Genomic DNA, 18009 nt, shown 5'->3' with positions numbered 1-18009 from the left:
TGAGGCAACATTAATAATGTAGTACATGAAGAATAATGAAGAAACTAAAACTCAATTACATTTCCAAAAAAATCAAAGTTAATGAAGATTTTTAGAGTCATCCAATCACAGGAATTATTTTCAGTTACATGTTTGTCACACAAGTCAATATCAAACTACTGATGTGGGGTAAGTATGAAACCAGAGAGGTAACAAAGGTGTTCTGCTGTTAACACAGGGAAAGCATATGTAGGGTTTGACAGTAATGGATCAAGACATTTATAAACTTTATCCTAGGCTTGCAGTCTTCCTATATGGTTCCTACATTTTTATTGCCTGTGCTATTACAATACCTTACAACTTTTTCATATTTTCCACAATCATGTTTATAGACTAGTAACTTAATATCACACTTCACAGAAGAAATTAAGAAATGAAATTATAAGGGATTTGTCTAGTGACAAACTTGATTGTAAAAGTTAATAGCCACAGACCTGTCTTCTTTATGCAGTGAGTGGAGAGCCTGCCTTTTTATTATTCAGCATAGCATCTTAATCCAATTTCTTTCCACACATGCCAGTTGACTTGGAGAGGATCACGAGACTGGTGAGATTCTTTGATTTGTACCACTGCCTGTAACTTCAGCTGAATTACCCAGCTAAAACCTGTAGACTCCAAGTTTGGACCTTCATAAGAAAAGAGTATTAACTTTAAAAAAATATCTTGTAGCTGCTGCTGTTCTTGTACTGGGCACCTGCCTCAACTAATGCACAAGCCAATTCATTTCTGTCAACAGTCAGACAGCCACGAACCCACACAATGAGAAGTCAGCAATGGAAATATACCATGAATAAAAGGTGAGGGCAAACTCTGTTTCTCTCCTTGTGTGACCTTTCCTTTTTTTCCGTGGTTTTTTTTTTTTTTGTTTGTGCTGGCTTCCCTTGTCCTTCTCACTCCAAAAGAATGCAAAAACTTGATGTAACTTGCAGCTTGTACTAAGTTGCCCTAATAACCACCCCTTTGCTCAAGCTAAACCAGGTCATGATTCCCCAGTGTGATGTTACAGGGACTTTTCTTTCCTGCCCTACAGTAAGATTTTCCTTTCTAGCGGTTGCTCATGTTATGTTTCTGTTACTTAATATGGAGAACAAAAGCAAAGGATCCAATTGCCTCGCTATTATAAATTAAATAAAAGGACACACAGTACAGGAAAGGATGGGATTTTCTCAGCTGATATGAGCAACCTGCAACTAACAGAACCCCCTTGGGAACACAGCGCTCTGTTCCAGAGAATAACAAAAAGGCAAATAAAAGATGGGGTGGAAGGGACCAGGGATAGTCTTTGACAAGAGACTTAAAAAGACATAAAAGATCACTTTAAGCGTGCAGAAATTGGGAACGTTTTATACCTTTTTTACGCCTTGCATAACAATTTAAGTGAGAAGAAGTGCACAATATCAGAATTGACATCTGTAACTCTCTGTCCCCCTGGAAAGACAAGCACAAAGACTTACAGTTACTCCATGTAATGTGTGCTGAGTGGTCTGGCTATCTGCAAAAGATATCTTTTAGCTGTCTAAACCACCACCCTACTTAGAAGTTCTTTATTAATGTTTCTGCAGAACTGCCAGGTCATACAGAGAAACTACAAAAAAATAAAAAAAAACTTAACAGAAGAAGAAGCAAAGGTTTTATTGTAGAGCAAGTTAGGATTTTTTTTATATATTCCTGGAAATTCTCCATTGATTAATATCAATACCATTTACAAGGAAACAGTTTCAGTTACTGTGATTAAATATTTATTTTGTACTTAAAATTGTCAAGACATCCTGAGCTAAAAGTTTTGATCCTGAGGGACTTCTTATTCTGAAAATTTTTTTGTTGTTGTTAATTAACAATAAAAAAAATCCTCAACTACAAAGTAAGCAATTCGATTATCCATTTGTCTGGGAACAAATTCCATACTGATTTTTGGTTTTGAGTTGATAATACTTCAAAATTGAGGAAACTTTTCTAGGGCAAGAAAGGAGGTGTCCAAAATTCTTAATAGTCTTCTAGGTAATACAATGTGATAGATAGCAAATAATAAAAGTCTGTTGGTCACTCACATTTACATCTCATGATTTTATGACAGTGTGACACAACTACCTGGCAAATTACATTAGAGGTGGAGGGTATGGCACCTTAGCACATTGCCATCCATCAGCTGGGCCGCAGTAACTAATAGACCTGTGCTGAGGCTGGCAAAACTGTCGCTTAAAATCTGTTAGCTCTGATTTTGGTTCAACATTCTTCGTCCCTTTTGATGACATTAAAATGGTCTGTTACCGAACAGGTGGTTCTCTCTTCCCTCTGCAGCTTTCTCCCAGCACCTCTCGAATGCTGGCACCTGAGACCTGGGGGACTGCACAGGGGCTCAGATCGAGGAACTGATCTGGCTGAAAAAGTAGGTTGGTTTCCAGATGGACCAGTCCCGTACCCAGCATGCTGCAGAGCTGCCGCAGCGTTGTTGCTGGCATGAAGGAGGACGCAGGAAGGAGCATGGGAGAGCTGTACTGCACCTTTGAGCTTATTTGCTGGACAAAAGTGGAGCCACTGCCTTAAACCTCATTGCTGAGGCACCCTGCATCTTTTAAATTCAGTCAGGTGCACTTAGCTGTAGCTACCTCAGGACTAACCCAGAAGGAGGGTGACAAAATATTTACTCTTTCTTTTTGTTTGATTAATGTTTTAAATTTCTAATTATTTTAGGATAACAGAGATAAGAAAAAGGCTATGAAAAATGTCAACAAAGAAATAATGGAGATCATTATCAGCTGATAATCAGTGTTGTTTGTTTTGGCTTTAGGAATGAAAATAGATAGAGAAAGAAAAATCTAGTATAAGGCAAGCATCTTTACTAAGAAATAGCCAAGAAAAAGAAAAAGAAATAAGAAAGAGATAGGGAAAAAAAAAAATCAGAGAAAAACATTAGAAAAATATAAGTATTCAGCTGGGCCTGTTACTTATATGTTTCTCACTTGTAAAATACATTTTTGCACTGCGATAAAGAGAAAGATAAGGAATATTCTGTATTTAGGAGCAATAAAGAAAATCAACTCCCAGACTTCCTGGGGTTTTGAAGTTGCTTTCAAGGCCTGTTGTTTCTGGCTATTATATCTGTCTTCAGTGCTAGGGCAGGCCTGGAGTTTCCACCTTCTGGGATTTGTTGTGCGGTATGCCTAGGGGCAGGCATTTTAAAGCAATGCTTTTTAGAGTCACTGGTAGTCTGCTTGCATTGTGTATTTAGTCTATTTCTATTGTGTACTCTCCTTTATTGAAAAAAAGTACATGACCCTACAACAAAGGATAAGAAAATGGTATTTATTGCTTTCCATGCCCATTTTCCCTTTGACCTCACAGCTGAACAAATAGCTCAATCAAAGATAGTCTGAATGGATTTTAGGGATCAGTATCATATCGGTCCCTTCCAGTCACTGTCACACTTCACACAGATCCTCTTGCCTTCTTTCTGCATGAAATCTCATTGTTTTGAGGCAAGACACGTGCAACATTGGGCTCCCCGGCTGGTGCTACCTTACCTGGTCCAGAGCCTAGCCTCATTTGTTTGTCTGTGAGTTAGTCACTTGGAAATTATTTTATGCATAATGGCCAAGGAAGTCTGGTAGTATGAAATTATTAGAGAGTATGAAACAATGAAAAAAGCAAACATCATCAAAACAGCCACTCATGATTTTCTGTGTGAAGCAAAGAATAAAATAAGCCAAGCCCAAATTCAGACGTGTTAAGGTACCTGCTGTATTTTCAAGAACAACAAACACTTTCACAAATATTAAGTGGTAGGTCTTCCAAAGTCTAAATACAGATCCAAGCAGCAAGCTTGGATTGACCATTTGCACAGTTAATTACCAGTGGTAGGAGCTCAGGAATGTCCTGGTGATACAAAGGACCAAGATGAGAAGCCACATTATCTCTAACCTCAGTGACTGGTGGCATAACATTCACTTCCACCAGTTTTTGTTAAAGTTTCATGTGATCTAATTATTTAACACATAAAAAAATTGAGATAACCAACTGCTGTTCTGCAGGATTTTAAGCCTAGTAATACCATGTCCTTGTTGGGAGGCATTATTGTCTTTTCTTGTGGCCTTACTGAGTCTTGCCTAATTACATTGTTTTCAATTAAATGGAGAAGGCAGTCAGTAGTACTATTACACGAGGCTCCTTTCTGGGCCTTGTAATGGCATTTGCAGATCTCTTTGGAAGGGAAAGACCTTCCTCTTCATAGTCTTTGCGTATTAGGTTGGCTAAAAATTTCTGTAGGATGGTGTCATCTGTTCTCAGCTCTCTGAGCACCAACCAAGTTTGATCAGGGGGCAGTGCAAGACATCCTGCCCCTGCTGTGCTGAGCCTTGCAGGTGCAAGGGAGACCCTTCCACCCCTTGGTGTCATCACACCTCTCCCCTTTCCCCAGGGTTTCAGGGCATCACAGCTCCTCTCCCCTTTTCCCAGGATGTCACTGGCATGCTGTCAGCTCAGCTCTGCACCAGAGCAAGCTGAGCAAAACCATGGCCTGACACTGAGGAACAAAGTTTCAGGGCAGATTGCTTCATCTCTGGCAAAAATTACAGATGTAGAGGACAACCTGTTCGTACTGGGTGACACCTCCCTTCTCCGCAGGATTTGCGAAAATTTCTGCAAGGATAGCAGTCTTCACTGAGATTTCATATAGAAGGAAGCAACACAGGACAATGCCATTATTTAAAAAGTTCCCAGTTTTTTCCTTAATTTTGCCAATTGCTCCTCTGTCCTTTTCTGGGTTTTACAGATAATTCTTGGCCAGTTCCCAGCTGCTTTGCTACAAACAGATACAACAGGGACTTCAGCAGGGATTGGTTTTCTAACAGCTAGCTAGAAATCTACTTAGGGAAAAAGACAAACAGAAATTTAAAAACATGTATTAAAACCCTGTGAAATCAGAATAGGATTTTTGTCCACATAATTAACACTCCTTTTGATGTTTCAGACCAAGAAAATTAAAAAAAGAAATCACACAAGAAGTTTTTCCTGTGTTCTGCAGTCAGCCCTCGTGACTTAGAGCAAGTAGCGCACGAAGACTTAAAGGTAGCTTTGGAGCACTGATCAATAATAATAATTTGAATCTGACTGAGCTCAGATATATTACTTGATTTAAAAAAAAAGAAAAAACAAACATACCAAAGTAAATACATTGCTGTCATCAGTGTATGGAATAGTAGATTGACAGGAGAGCCAAAGCAGCCTATCCACACCTCTTGTACCCTGACAGCCCTTGTGCAATGTATGGGCCTCTATACTTCCACCTTCCTCCTGTCCTCAGACATCTATTTGAACTTTATGGGGCCAGATTTCTCAAATGACTGAATGTAATACGGATACCCAGTCAATAGGCATGCTTGTTGTGCTTGTTTCATAATCTGAATGGAGGTAGGACATGCTCTCAGCCTCACAAAACACCTAAATGTATCCACCAACCAGAACTAATCCACAGTATGAATTAATTAACGAGAAGTAAAAGCTAGAGAGCGGGAAACCCGACATGATTTTTCACCCTTTATTGTATATCGCTCCTCCCTGTTCTAAGAACAGCTCAAAAGGAGTTGCAGGAACTGTGATTTGCATTGCTTGGTCTTGTTTATACATGTTGTTAAACCACTCTCCATGCTGGTTTAGTTACACCCAGTACTGACACCCATTATACATGCAGGATTTTATGAGGCAGTTTAGGAAGCACAGAGCCTTATGTACTAGGGTTTGTGCCTCAGATAACAGAACAGCTCACATCACAGTGAGCTGCTTCCTTCCCTCTTCCTGTTTGTAGATTTTAAGGATTAAAGATGATTGATCATTCAGTCTCACCCTTTGTACCATAGAGGTCAGTGAATTTCAGCCGGGGTTTCCTGCAGCTAGCGCAAATGATAAGCAGCATGTTTTTTTCCTGGAGCACAGTACAGGTAGTTGTATTTGAAGACAGAGTAAAGATGGCAGGATGCGACTCCTCCAAGTTCAAGATGAAATACTGTGTTTTATGGTGTGGGAAGCTTGTCCAGCTCATATTCAAAGTGCATGTAATTGCTTCTCACTGGACTGCTTTGAAGGAGAGGCTGTCAAGTTTTCATGATTATCTGTCCAGCACAATTCACAGACATGAAAGTCATGTATGAATGTATACAGACAGGTATATGTTCCTGCCATGCAAGGTTGCTATTCATTTTACTCTCTTACTTTCAAAGCACCAGAAAGGACAAGAAATGCTGTACTGGAATATATAGCCTCGTAAACAAAAAAGGATTGCATACAGTAATATAATGCAGCACAGAGAATGATGGTTTGACTGTTGATTTTCCCGCCACCCTGCCATGGAGCCAGTAAGTCTGAAAACCAAACACATGTGGGAATCAAACAGATTTCCCATATGCATGGTAATTCTGCAAGAGCTGTCTAAGGGCAATGCTGCCCTAAGAGCTAACCAGCTTATTTTCAGGATCTCAGTAGCATGTAATCTTTTTGAACTGTGGGGTGATCAGCTAATGACCAATTGGCCACTTTTTTATGGCACTTGAGAAAATTGTAGCAACCCTTCCAGCCTTTCACATCCTTCCACTGCAGAACAGCAGTACTGCAAGGCAACGTGCTCTGTTGCTGAAGGTAGCAATAAGCCTAGGCAGCTTAGCCCAGTCAAAGTAATGAAATTACATGTCGCAGTTCAGTTCACTGTGGTCAGTGCCCTCAGCCTCCATTTAGAGAATAATTTTCCTGAAAGCAATCATTCTCAAAGCTTCATAATACCAGCTCTTGCCTCCTGATAGTCTTTGTAGAATAAACCCCCTTATTTTCCTTTTTCATTAAGTAAAGTATCTCACAAAGCCAAAATGTCAATGCTTTAATGGTGTTAGAAAGAAAGAACAATAAGTTTGGCTCTAACCTCACAGACAAAAATACCGATCAGACTTGAGAGTGCAGAATAAAAAAGAAAGGAGCACGTATAGGCATAAAGAACTCTTTAGGTATGAAGCTATCATAGGCACTCAATCAGTTGCTGCCCTAATGGAAATATTACCATACTCGGTAGCTGTTTTATTGCTAGCCATGATGGCTAACTCCTGGCACACAAAATACAGGGAGTTTCTCCCAGAGGAGAAATCTCCCTGAACATTCACGTGTATGAGGCTACCAAGTGTTTGGTGACAATCCAAGCGCTGCTGCTGGGTCTCTCCCCTGAAATCAGCTCTTCACTCCCAGGGTCTCCCATGCACCATGCTCTTTCCTTAGGTGTGGTGTTGGTTCTTTGTAGGCTTTTGTTTTTTTAAAGCCAGGGCTTTTCCTACCAGGCAGTTTACAGTAAAGCCTTGCTGGAGTGGTGTTCCCCTTGGAGCAAGCAGCGGGCAGGTGGAGGGAACAGGAACACCTTCAGGCAGTATTGCCACCAATTGCTCCATATCGTGAAATGACAGCCCGGGTAATTATACTTTTGTCAGCACTTCCATTGATTTAATGGATTATGGCAAGGAAGACAGGCCATACTAGAAAGATCAAGGGCTGTGATGACTAAGGACTAATTAGGGAGGTCTGAAGGTCTCAGTACCTTCCTGGCTCTTGCCAGACTTCCTGCTGCTGTAGGAATGTAAGTAGGGCGGTAGGGAGAAGCTCAGAAGGTGAAGATGGGTGTGAAATCAGTTCCCTGCTGATGTTGTAGCATTCAGGGCCCAGGAAAGTTGCTCCCTGAGGAGCTTCTCAGAAAGTCAAAGTCTGCTCCTGTGAGACTGTGATCCTCTGACAGCCTTCCTGCTTCACCCTGCCGACTCAGCCATCATGTTCATGCATTCCTGGGTGCCTTTATCCTGCTCTGCAAGGGCTTGGGTGGCTTCTTATCAAACTAATTTCCCATCTTTCAGAAGCTGGTATTCATTAGTAATGCAGAAAAGTTTCCCACGCGCTACAGCCTTGTAAATGGAATTGGCGCTGACAGCAGTAAATGCCCTATGATGTTCCCTTCCCAGGAAGCTGGTGTGTCGCCCCACTGCCAGTTTTCAGAAACATTTTCATTTCTCAAGTGAAACATTGTAGTAGGAAGATGCAGACTGTGCTCAGAAATCAATGCCTGCAGATAACTATGCTGCTCCTTTGGGAACTTGTTGATATGAACCAGTACGATGATAAACTGGGGGAAATGATGTGTGATAGGTTTTGTAGAAAGCAGTTATGTTATGATATTACTTACTATTTACTATTTAGGCAGGACCATAAAATGATAATAATGACTCGTCCGTGCGCAAAGTATTTTGGTATAATTTCATTGTCATCAGCCTGCGTATGTGTACGATTACTGCTTGAACTAGAATTAACATTACAGAAATCTCTGTTTATTACTAGCCTATTACAGTGGAGTCTAAAATATTTGCTGCCTTAGTTTATTTATAAACAATCTTTTTGCCTAAAAGGGATAAAGTTCATGCTTAAAATAAGCATTCCCTATTACTCCATCTTCATTTACTTTATGCAATATCAGGCTTCCATCCTACATGTGCACCGCAAACATACAGCAACTCCCAGCCTGACTCCTCAGTCCCCACTGGGTTAACTGTGCAAATTGCTAGGAGGTGGTAAGCAGCCAAACAGCACTTTAACCCTTGCAGAGGAGGTCCATAACTGCATTCCTTATGAACGAATATGGTTATTCATTAATAAATAATTGTATTTTTAATTTATTACATGCTTAACGAGTCTAGTGTCAGTTAAAGAGGAGGAAAATGGTTTTTACAAGAAGCTTTGACTGCTAAAGAAGGAGGCACTGCAGCGTGCAGAAGATACTGCTCGTGGCTTTGCCATTTTCGTGAAGGAAGGATGTGGCAAGAAGTAGCTTTTCCTAGCATTTAAAAAGTATAACATTTTGGTTTTGGAGGTTTTCATTTTGGAACAATGGTTCAGCATAGAAACTTTGAATTTCTACAGAGATGCTCTGTCAGCCTGGTGAAGTGCCCTTTCATTTGTGAAACATTTTTCCTTTTAAGCCAAAATGAGAAAGAAACATCTCCAAGACAGATGTGCAGTCCATTGTACTGTTGTTGATCTGGCTGCCATGCAGAGGTATATCTAGTCTGTGGAGAAGGAAAGCAAGATTTCCTTTTTCCCTCCAAGAACTTAATCTCTTCAAGAGATCGAGCTGCAGGGACATGTGAGATTTGTGGCAGTTCCAGCATGTGGATTGCCCAGCAAGACCCTCAGAATTGCTTCTGTGGGCTTCTGCATTGTCTGAAAGTTGGCACTTCTGCTTTTTCCCCCAAAATATCTTTTGTTACATTTGTTATTTTCTGAATTTTGGTGCTCCTCGTTCTGGTCTTGGCCACTTTCCAAAAAGGCAGCGTGGAAACACAAATGTGTTACCTGCTAGTGACAGGGATTACCACCTGCCTGGCTCTTGTTAGACCTCCTGCTGGTTCCTGCTGGAATAATCAGGTAAAACTGAGAGTCTGAATTTTAATGAAGCTTTTAGACTAGACGGCAATACTCTGAAGGATCCCGCGGCCAAAACTTTTCCGCAGCTATGGCTTGCATTAAGCATCGGAGCTTAATCTTCAGCTGTAAACAAGAATAGGAGAGGCTGGTAACAGTGGCATCCTTCTCCCTTTAGGAGGGCATTGGCATGTATTTGGAGCTGTGTGTTACTTGCCTGCTTGCATGTGAGAAGGCAGTTTACCCTAGTGCTTTAGGTTAATGGTTATGCATGCTCTGCAACAAATTCCTTCCTTTGAAATTAGGCACCAAATTTCCCAACTTTTCAGGTATGGTGGGAACTCCCAGAGCACTGTTGCAGCAGAGGAGGAGGGCATATCCCCTTGCCTGGTCAGATGTCAATCCACAAATATAACCAAGGGCAGTTATGCTTCTGAAGATTTCAGCGGGTTGTGGGGATGTCCAGAGCCTAAAGTTCATCACACCTAGCTAACACATGTGTTCTTCCAGGTGGAGAAGTCATTATAAAAATAAGACTGTCAACATGTAGGGAAAAAAGCAAATATAGGTTACATCCTTAGCCACTTAATTCTCCTTAAAAAAATTTCAGAAAGAGATTTTTTCTCTATCGCAGGGCTAAGTCACATGTTAGCTGGTGTGTTAGCTGAAAGCTTTTTGAACTCAGGGGTTCCCTTTTGTTTCCCAGCTGGCCTTTGAATGCTGTGAAGCAGAGCCACGAAAACATATCAAAAGCAAAGAGGGGTTTGAAGTGCTGAGCGCAACCACCAGTAAAAGTAAATGTATACAAAACCTGGGAAAATCCAGGGAGATCTCCTAAACTGAATTGCGCAAACCAAACACCCTAGAGCTAAGGAAGCTTCTGCCATACTGATGAGTTACAAATCCACAAGTATCAAGGCAAAGATACTGTATTAACTGCTGCTAATGAGTACAAACATGAATATAATCACTGGGAAATACCGTTGGTGTTTAAAAACAAACAAAAAACTGGAGCGAAACAGAAAAACTCTACTCTGTCTTTGCAGGACCTGTCTGGACAGGCTGCCAAATCCCTGCTTGCCCCAGCTCCCCACAGAGTGGCAGAGGGGAGGGAGCCTGATCCCGGACCCTCTTCTCCATCCGTGTCGGAGGTGGGATCCCAGGCACGTGGGCTGCTCCACAATTCCCTCTCTGCCACCACCTGAGATGCAGGTGAGTGCTGGAGGGGTGACTGGGCGTGCTGCCTGGGTGATTTAGCACATCCACCTTCTTCGGCCCCTCCAGGATGTTAGCCCTGCTGTCCTCTTAGGCATATTCTTCATTCCTGCCTCCAAATGCTCTTTTCCCCCCATTCATATTACTACTGTTATCCACTGGGTTAGCTGAAAAAGTCCCACACTCTGAGCGCTTTCTTTTTGTACACTGAGGCAGTAGCCCTTTCCCAACAGTTTACTTGCTGTCTCCACAACTGCCTGGAGTTTGCTCTCCTGGGTGATGCCAGTTGCCCCTTCTTCCCAAAGTAGTCCTGTAGATGCTTGTGTGGTCCCTACAAGGGCGTTGTGACCTTTTTATTTTTTTTCCTCCACATTTTCCCCATGATATGGCAATAAGTTTAAGGAACATTATTTTTGTTTACTTCTACATCTGCCAGAATGACTCACTTAGTCCCTGTGTCTATATACGGTGCATTTTCATCACCTAAGTAGGACATGCCTGACAACTCTTCTCCTTCTGACAACAGACCACTGTGCTAAGCAGCAATCTGTCATCTGCTGCTTTGGGCAGCTGTCCTGGAGGAGTGCTCTTGCACACGCTGAGAACAAGCACAAGGCCGGTGGTGTGCAACTGTTGGGCCCATCGCGTGTGCAGAGCCCTTCTGCGTGTGCACATCTCTGGTCTGTGTGGAATGCACTGGCCTTGCTGGGGAGATGCAGCTAGTCAGGTGCGGGGCATGCTGGAGCTACTGGTCTCAGACTTGCCTGCATCTGTGGGTCTGTCAGGGAAATGCAATTCGTGTGGACAGGAAACAAGGCACACGAGCCAAGTGATGTGCCAAACTGCTTGGGACACCTGCCGCAGGCGCTGGAGGAGAAACTCACCTCTGAGCACTGCACTAACAGCTTAAACCACAGAGCGAATAAAAATCAGATATGACCTCACCTGAAAATGTCTATGGTATAAATAACTCTTTTCTGCCCATCCTTCTGACTCCATTACCTCTTGCATGACTGTGGCACAATACCTGCGCTCAGTGTTACCTTCTGAAAACTTTCCAGCTGCCCAGTTACGTGATGGGACACCTATGGCCACGTCTGTCTTTATGCATTATTAGGTCTCTGCAGGGCTAAAAGTCTCTGTTTTTCTCTCACTAGAAAATTATTGCACAATTCTGGTAGATTGAAAAATATATGTTCATGGAGATCTAATTACAAGAAGAAATAATTTGAATATATGGTATGCGTTAAATGAACATGCCCCCCCCCCCCCCACTTTCTTGATCTGCTGCACCTAATTTTCAAATTTGTCTCTTTACTATGTGACAATTTAATTGAGAACAAAATGTACCTCAGGCTGCCTACCCTTCTTAAAAATCAGTAGATTTTTCACCCACACTTTTCTCTCTTTGCTTATCTGCAGAGCAGATGCAGACCTATTTGTTTAAATCAAGGCTTGTGATTCACCAGCACATCAAAAGAGCAGCCCCTATCACGTCACTTTTATTATTACACCTTGTCTCCATGATCTCCGCTGCATCCATACTGCAAAAGGAGGTCCCTTTATCACTTCCCTTCCCTTCCTTCTGCTCTTAGTGGAATCTCAGTTAGCAATCAGAATAATAATGATTTACCTCCAGGGGAATGTGAATGCAAGCCAAGTTCCTTTGGTACACAGGGAAGTCAGTTTGGTATTGTTTACTCATCCCCTGTGGATTCACCAGATGGCATCAGACAGCATAATTTGGAGTCCATGCTCAAAAGAGACACAAGGCTTGAGCTGCAGGAATTGATAACGTGAACTTACCAGGAACAGTTCCGATCTTTTTTTTGAGGATATGGCACATCTTTCATCTTTGTCGTAAAACATGCAAGGAACCAAAACATATTGTAGCACATCTGGACCCCTAACATGTTAAGCAAACCATTTTTAACACAGTCATTCATGAATGATTTTGGCTGTTCTTCTGATAACTGCCTCCCCTGGAGAGGATGCTCTCCCTGGATTGGGGTGAAGGTCCTGAGCAGGTCAGCAGAGAGGAAGCAATGGGAAATGAGGCGTTGCAGCTGTTTGCTTCTAGGCCAGCTCTGCTTCAATTCAGTAAATAGAGGATTTAGGTTTCTGTTCTTTAAATATCCCAAGCATAAATTATTCACTCAAAATGCATCTGTCAAAGAACAGAAGCACTAGGAAAACAGAAGTGGAAAGCCTTACCAGAGCCTGAACCAGCTACAGCTTTACTGACCGCAGCACAAAGCACTCAGTATAGCCTGACGGCCCTGCCCCGAGGGACGGAGGAGATGATCTAATCATTCTTTTCCATCTCGTTGCTGCGATTCTATGATTTGAATTGTTTTCAGGCCAGATCCTAAACTGACATAAGCTTTCCTGTAGTGAATACTGCTGCTTTGATTTATAGCTGCGGAGTGTCTGGCCTTTGAGGACTGTTTTAAGCTTTAGAATATTGATTTCTATTTTCCCTGCTGCTGGAAGCAAGCCCCTTGGTCAGATCCCTGGTTGTGCAATAAGCAGAAGTGCGGTGGTGCTGTGATTTGGAAAAATGAGTGACCAAGAGGGTGAAAAGTTCAGCAGCCTTTGCTGCAGCCCTGCATAATCACAGTAAAAGGGGCCATGGCCTCCTGGAAGGAGGCACGGCCTCAGAAAATGACTTCGACAGCGATGTTTACTGGGTGGGAGTCATCCTGCTCTGGATGAGGGACCAGAACTGGAGGGAGGGAGCAGGCACAGGGATGCTGGAGGAGCAGGTAAGGAGGCCCAGAGTGGGCTCAGGTCATCGATGGGGAGAATGTGCAGACATTTTTGCTCAGTGCCCACTCGGGGCAGCCCTCCCTCGCAGGTCTCATCCCCCCTGACCCTTCCTTCCTGAAACCATCTCACACCACATCCACTCTCTCCTCCTCCCCTTCTCCCTGCTACCGCCCCCCTTTCAGGGCAAGGGTTTAAAGCGCAGCCCCAGCTAAGCCATCAAGACCCCCAGGATGGGAAATGGCTGCAGAAAACAGAAACACTAGCTGAAAAGATGGCTGGTGGCAGAGAAGACTCTAGCAGGATAAGAGGAGTGTGAGGACAGGAAGCATAAAAATAGTTTGCAAGGCACCAGCGGTGGTCACCAGCCAGATCACCTCCCAGAAAGCATCTAGGAGGGTGGCAGACCCTGCCACCCTAAAGGTGAATTTTGCTCCTGGAAGGAGAGCATTTGTCCTGGTTCTTGCAAGGACGGTGTGGAGCTGCATCATCACTGCGGAGACGCCCCCGGCCCTGCTGGGCTCGGCAGAGCTGCTGAAGGGACGAGGTACAGGGGAGGCCACCCGCTGTGCCTTCGTGCGAGTAGCTGCAGAAGGTGGTGAAAATTTCTGGAGACACAAATCATACACGGGCTGATCGTGTGACAGAGCCGGCGAGATCAAAGGGGCTGGACCAGGAGCCCCAGCCAGCCCCCAAGTCTTTCTAGTGACTTCAAAGACCGCTGGCCCAGCCAAAGGGGTGTCTGTCAGGATAAAGTATGTCTCTCTATTTTAGCTAGGCCTGATACAGATCTACCTTTCTTGAAGCTGCTAATTACAGTGATAAGAGTATTTATCCTTGTCAGCCCACCCCCCACCCCCCACCTCCCCCTAAGTGGCTGGTTTTCTAAAGGGAACATATGCCTGCCTCTGGAGCATCCCAAAAGAGACTGTGTTGCATGATGAGAGCAGCTCTACTTTGTGCTGTCTCTCCTATAGTTATCTCTGTTGATAACAGTGATTAATAACATGCTCTGCTAGCAAGAAGTGGGATTCAGAGCTGGGAGTCTACCTGCCAGCTGTACCTGTTCTGTGTCCTCATTTCATAACTGACAAAGTAAAAAAGCGAGCTTTTACTTGATTTCAGTGCTGAATTATCACTCATTAAAGGCTTATAATGTAGAAAAAAAATCTTAAATCTCATACGTTCCAACCTGTTTTCAACGTATTTATTAGGCATAGTGACATACATATTTATATATGAGCAAAGTACATATTTGGGTATTTAGCTGCTAGGGAAAGGGTGTGATTTTGCTCACTTGCAATGTTTGTCCCATATATCAATACCCAGATTTAAGCAATGGACCATCGTGATGATTTTGAAAGACCTACACAGTGCCTACAGCTCAGTTAAACATCACAGAAAACCTGCTCTTTGCCCTGCAGGGTGAGCGTGCCAAGGGCACAGGGCTCGCACAACCTTCAAACAGCTCTTCCGTTGTGGTTCTTCCAGCTCGCTCTGTGCAGTCCCGCGGGGGTGGGGGCGGCTGTACCGAAGCTGGTGTGGAGGTGGTCGTTACCACCGGCTGGACCTGGCCCCCGCCGCAGCCCGGTGAAGCAGGCGATAGGGCAGTGGTTTCTTCCTCAGTGCTGTGCTGATTTACGGTCCATGGCGGTGGGGCTTTCTGCGGCTGGCATGGCACGCCTGCTCTTGCAGGGCACGATTTGGTAAGGCTGAAGGGCTGTGCTGCAGCAGCAGCGGGTTGGGGCTTGATGGTCTGGCTCAGCATCTTACACGTGGTGCAGCTGTGGGGGCCTGGGAAAGCAGTCCATCACCGGCCCGGCGTTGCAAGCACTGCGCACACGGGCCGTCTTCCTTCCGCTATTGCTTTTCAGGTGCTGGTGCTTTCACCAGGATTTCCTCTCCCCTCCCTGGGGCCTTGGGTGTCTGGACATGCTCGACTACATCTTTTTCATGCCTCTGGGGTGGAAGGCCTCTCATCTGCCGGGTAGAGCAATGCCCTGCTTGTTCTGGCCCACTTGTGTTCCTGACATTTAAGTGAGTAATCAGGCAAGTGAGCAATGGGTGTTAGGCACTGCACTGGTCTGGACTGTAACTGCAGGGAGGTCTGCAGAGCTACTTAGTGCTCACCACCTGGAGCTCTTCCCACCGTGGTGGATTCCAGTTTGCAAAGGGCTCTCTGGTTTAGGAATCACCTGGAGGGATGCCTCAAAATGTCACATGCAGACACTCCTTTTCAGTGCTTTGAAATATCCATTTCTCACAGAAGCCAATTGCCAGTAGTGCAGTGCAGCTTAGAATCTGGAAATACCTCCTCTCATTTCCCTTATTCTAATGTGCCCCCTAGCAGAAGAAAGTCCAGAGAGGGGGGTAGCGCAGACTCATCACGCCAGTTCTACACTCCCTAGAACTTCCCCGCTGTTTCTTTTACGGCAGCCTTCCAAGCTTTTAGTACCATGAAAGTAATGTAAAGTGATCTTCTCTCCTGTCTGTTTTGAAGTTGTTTTGGGGTTGGTTTTTTTTTGGGGGGGTGGGATGGTACATTAACATGCAGCTAATCTTGCTTTAATTTATCCAGATCCCTGATATTAATAAAAAAAGAACTCCAGCCACTTTTTCCCACCCCCATGTTACTGTGGTGTCCCATTGGCATCAATTGCAGCTTGCAGTAGTGTACTATTTACCCCCAGTAACTTATAGACTGTTGGACAAGTGGAGAAAAAAGTATTGGCCAGCTGACTGTTCAGTTATGTTCTCATCACCAAACAGTTGAATGAAAATCATGAAAGCTATATAGTATACATTTAATATTTTTATTTTTATGCCTTAAATTATCTTTCCACCAAAGCTAAGTGCTTAGCAGGATAGCTGCTTTTTTTCCTGGATTGGGGTGAGTTGTCAGATCTCCTTTCGGAAAAGCAGTAATGAGCTCAAAATGTACTTAGCATACTGTAAGCATACTGGTCTCTATTACAGGCACATTATTATACTGCCACTTCTAAGTAGTTGGCAGAAATGAAGTCAGCAAATGCATTGGGAAAGACAACTTGACCTGACTACTATCTGATAGGAACACTTTATTCTATAAGCACCTCCACAAGTTTCAAACTTTTTAGACTAAGGGACGGATGCAGGCACTACCAGAAGTTGACTGCACCCAGTATTGCAGGAACCCTTTCCTATAATGAAAACTTTTCTATAGCCTTTCCTATAATAAACCATATTGTTGTATACTTATTTCATTTATGTCTAAAATACAAGGATTTTTAGTTTTATAATAGCTTTAATTATGTCTTCCAAAAGCATAACTCATTTGTTTGTATACCTAGGCTTGTGGAAAGCCTTACTAACCACCTATTCAATAATCTGATCATCAGCAAAAAGTTAATACTCATACCTGAAATCAGCAGGAGGAAACCTACTTGTCAGGTTGGGTTGGTAGTTTCAAGACCATCTTAATTATTTCAAGTCTAATCCTAAAAAAGGCTGAGGATTTTCAGCTTGCATTAAAATCACTGAGAAGTCAGTGCTCAGGGCTGTGCAAGGGCAGGCCTGAGAAAAGAACAATTTCTAGTGCTGGATGCCAAATCCATTGCTGCAATGGCTGATCTGGAACTGAACCTGCTTGCACCACACACTGGTTTGGCTCCAAGACAGTAAAGCAAGAGAGCTTGTCAAGACAAAAGTACACCAACATGCCATGTGAGAGAGGCTGAAGTACAAGTTAAAACACATCTTTCTGGCTGCCTGCATAATTATTTGAGGGCGCTGCTGTACAAAGTCTCACTAAACAGGTCTCTTCTATTTTACCTATTAAATATGGCAAGTCCCATGACTGGGCTGCTCGCTGCTTTGTAAAATGCAAGGCCTATTTGTGAAATCTGATTTCTCATCTCCTTCTGGTGTCCAGACCATATCCTTTCCATGTTCTGGAGCAAACATGTTTAGCTAATCCTGTATTATTTGTGATCACTGAAATTAAAAATAGCTCTCCAACTGCAGTTCTGCATCCAGCTGACATCCCAGCCATTTCATGAGGTGTGTCAGCAGACAGAGCTACCTGGCTCTCTGAGGCACCTCTGCTGTCTGCACAGGAGCAACTGCATACACCTGAAGAACAGTCTTCAGTTTCAGAGTCCAGAGCAAGCTGCAGTTCCTCCCCCAAGAGTGTCCAGGTCAGCCACAGGGCCACAGTTTATCTACAGGCAGTGGTTCCCCCACTGCCTTTGCCCCAGTTTTGGCTCTTGCAATGAATTGAGGCTGCGTGGGATGAAAAAGTGATTTGCTGTGCCAAAAGTCCTTTGGCAACAATACCTAAACCAGAACAAGAATGAGAGGGAGGGAATTCAAGAGGGGGCATGACAGTGACTTACTGGTAATGGAACCAGGCAGCTCCATATCTTGGTATTGTGCTTAACATCTCATATATCATACATGGAAACGTCCTCTGGAGCAAGGTCTGAAGCTCAGGTTTTCAGTCTCCCAGGTTTTATTCCTAGGTTTATCTCTTGCATTGCTTTCCGTACTGTAAATAATCTCAGTATTGCAGCAAGAGGC

The sequence above is a fragment of the Phalacrocorax aristotelis genome, chromosome Z, assembly GCF_949628215.1.
Source record: "Phalacrocorax aristotelis chromosome Z, bGulAri2.1, whole genome shotgun sequence".
Classification (NCBI taxonomy): domain Eukaryota; kingdom Metazoa; phylum Chordata; class Aves; order Suliformes; family Phalacrocoracidae; genus Phalacrocorax; species Phalacrocorax aristotelis.
Note: the sequence above shows the minus strand (reverse complement) of the source record.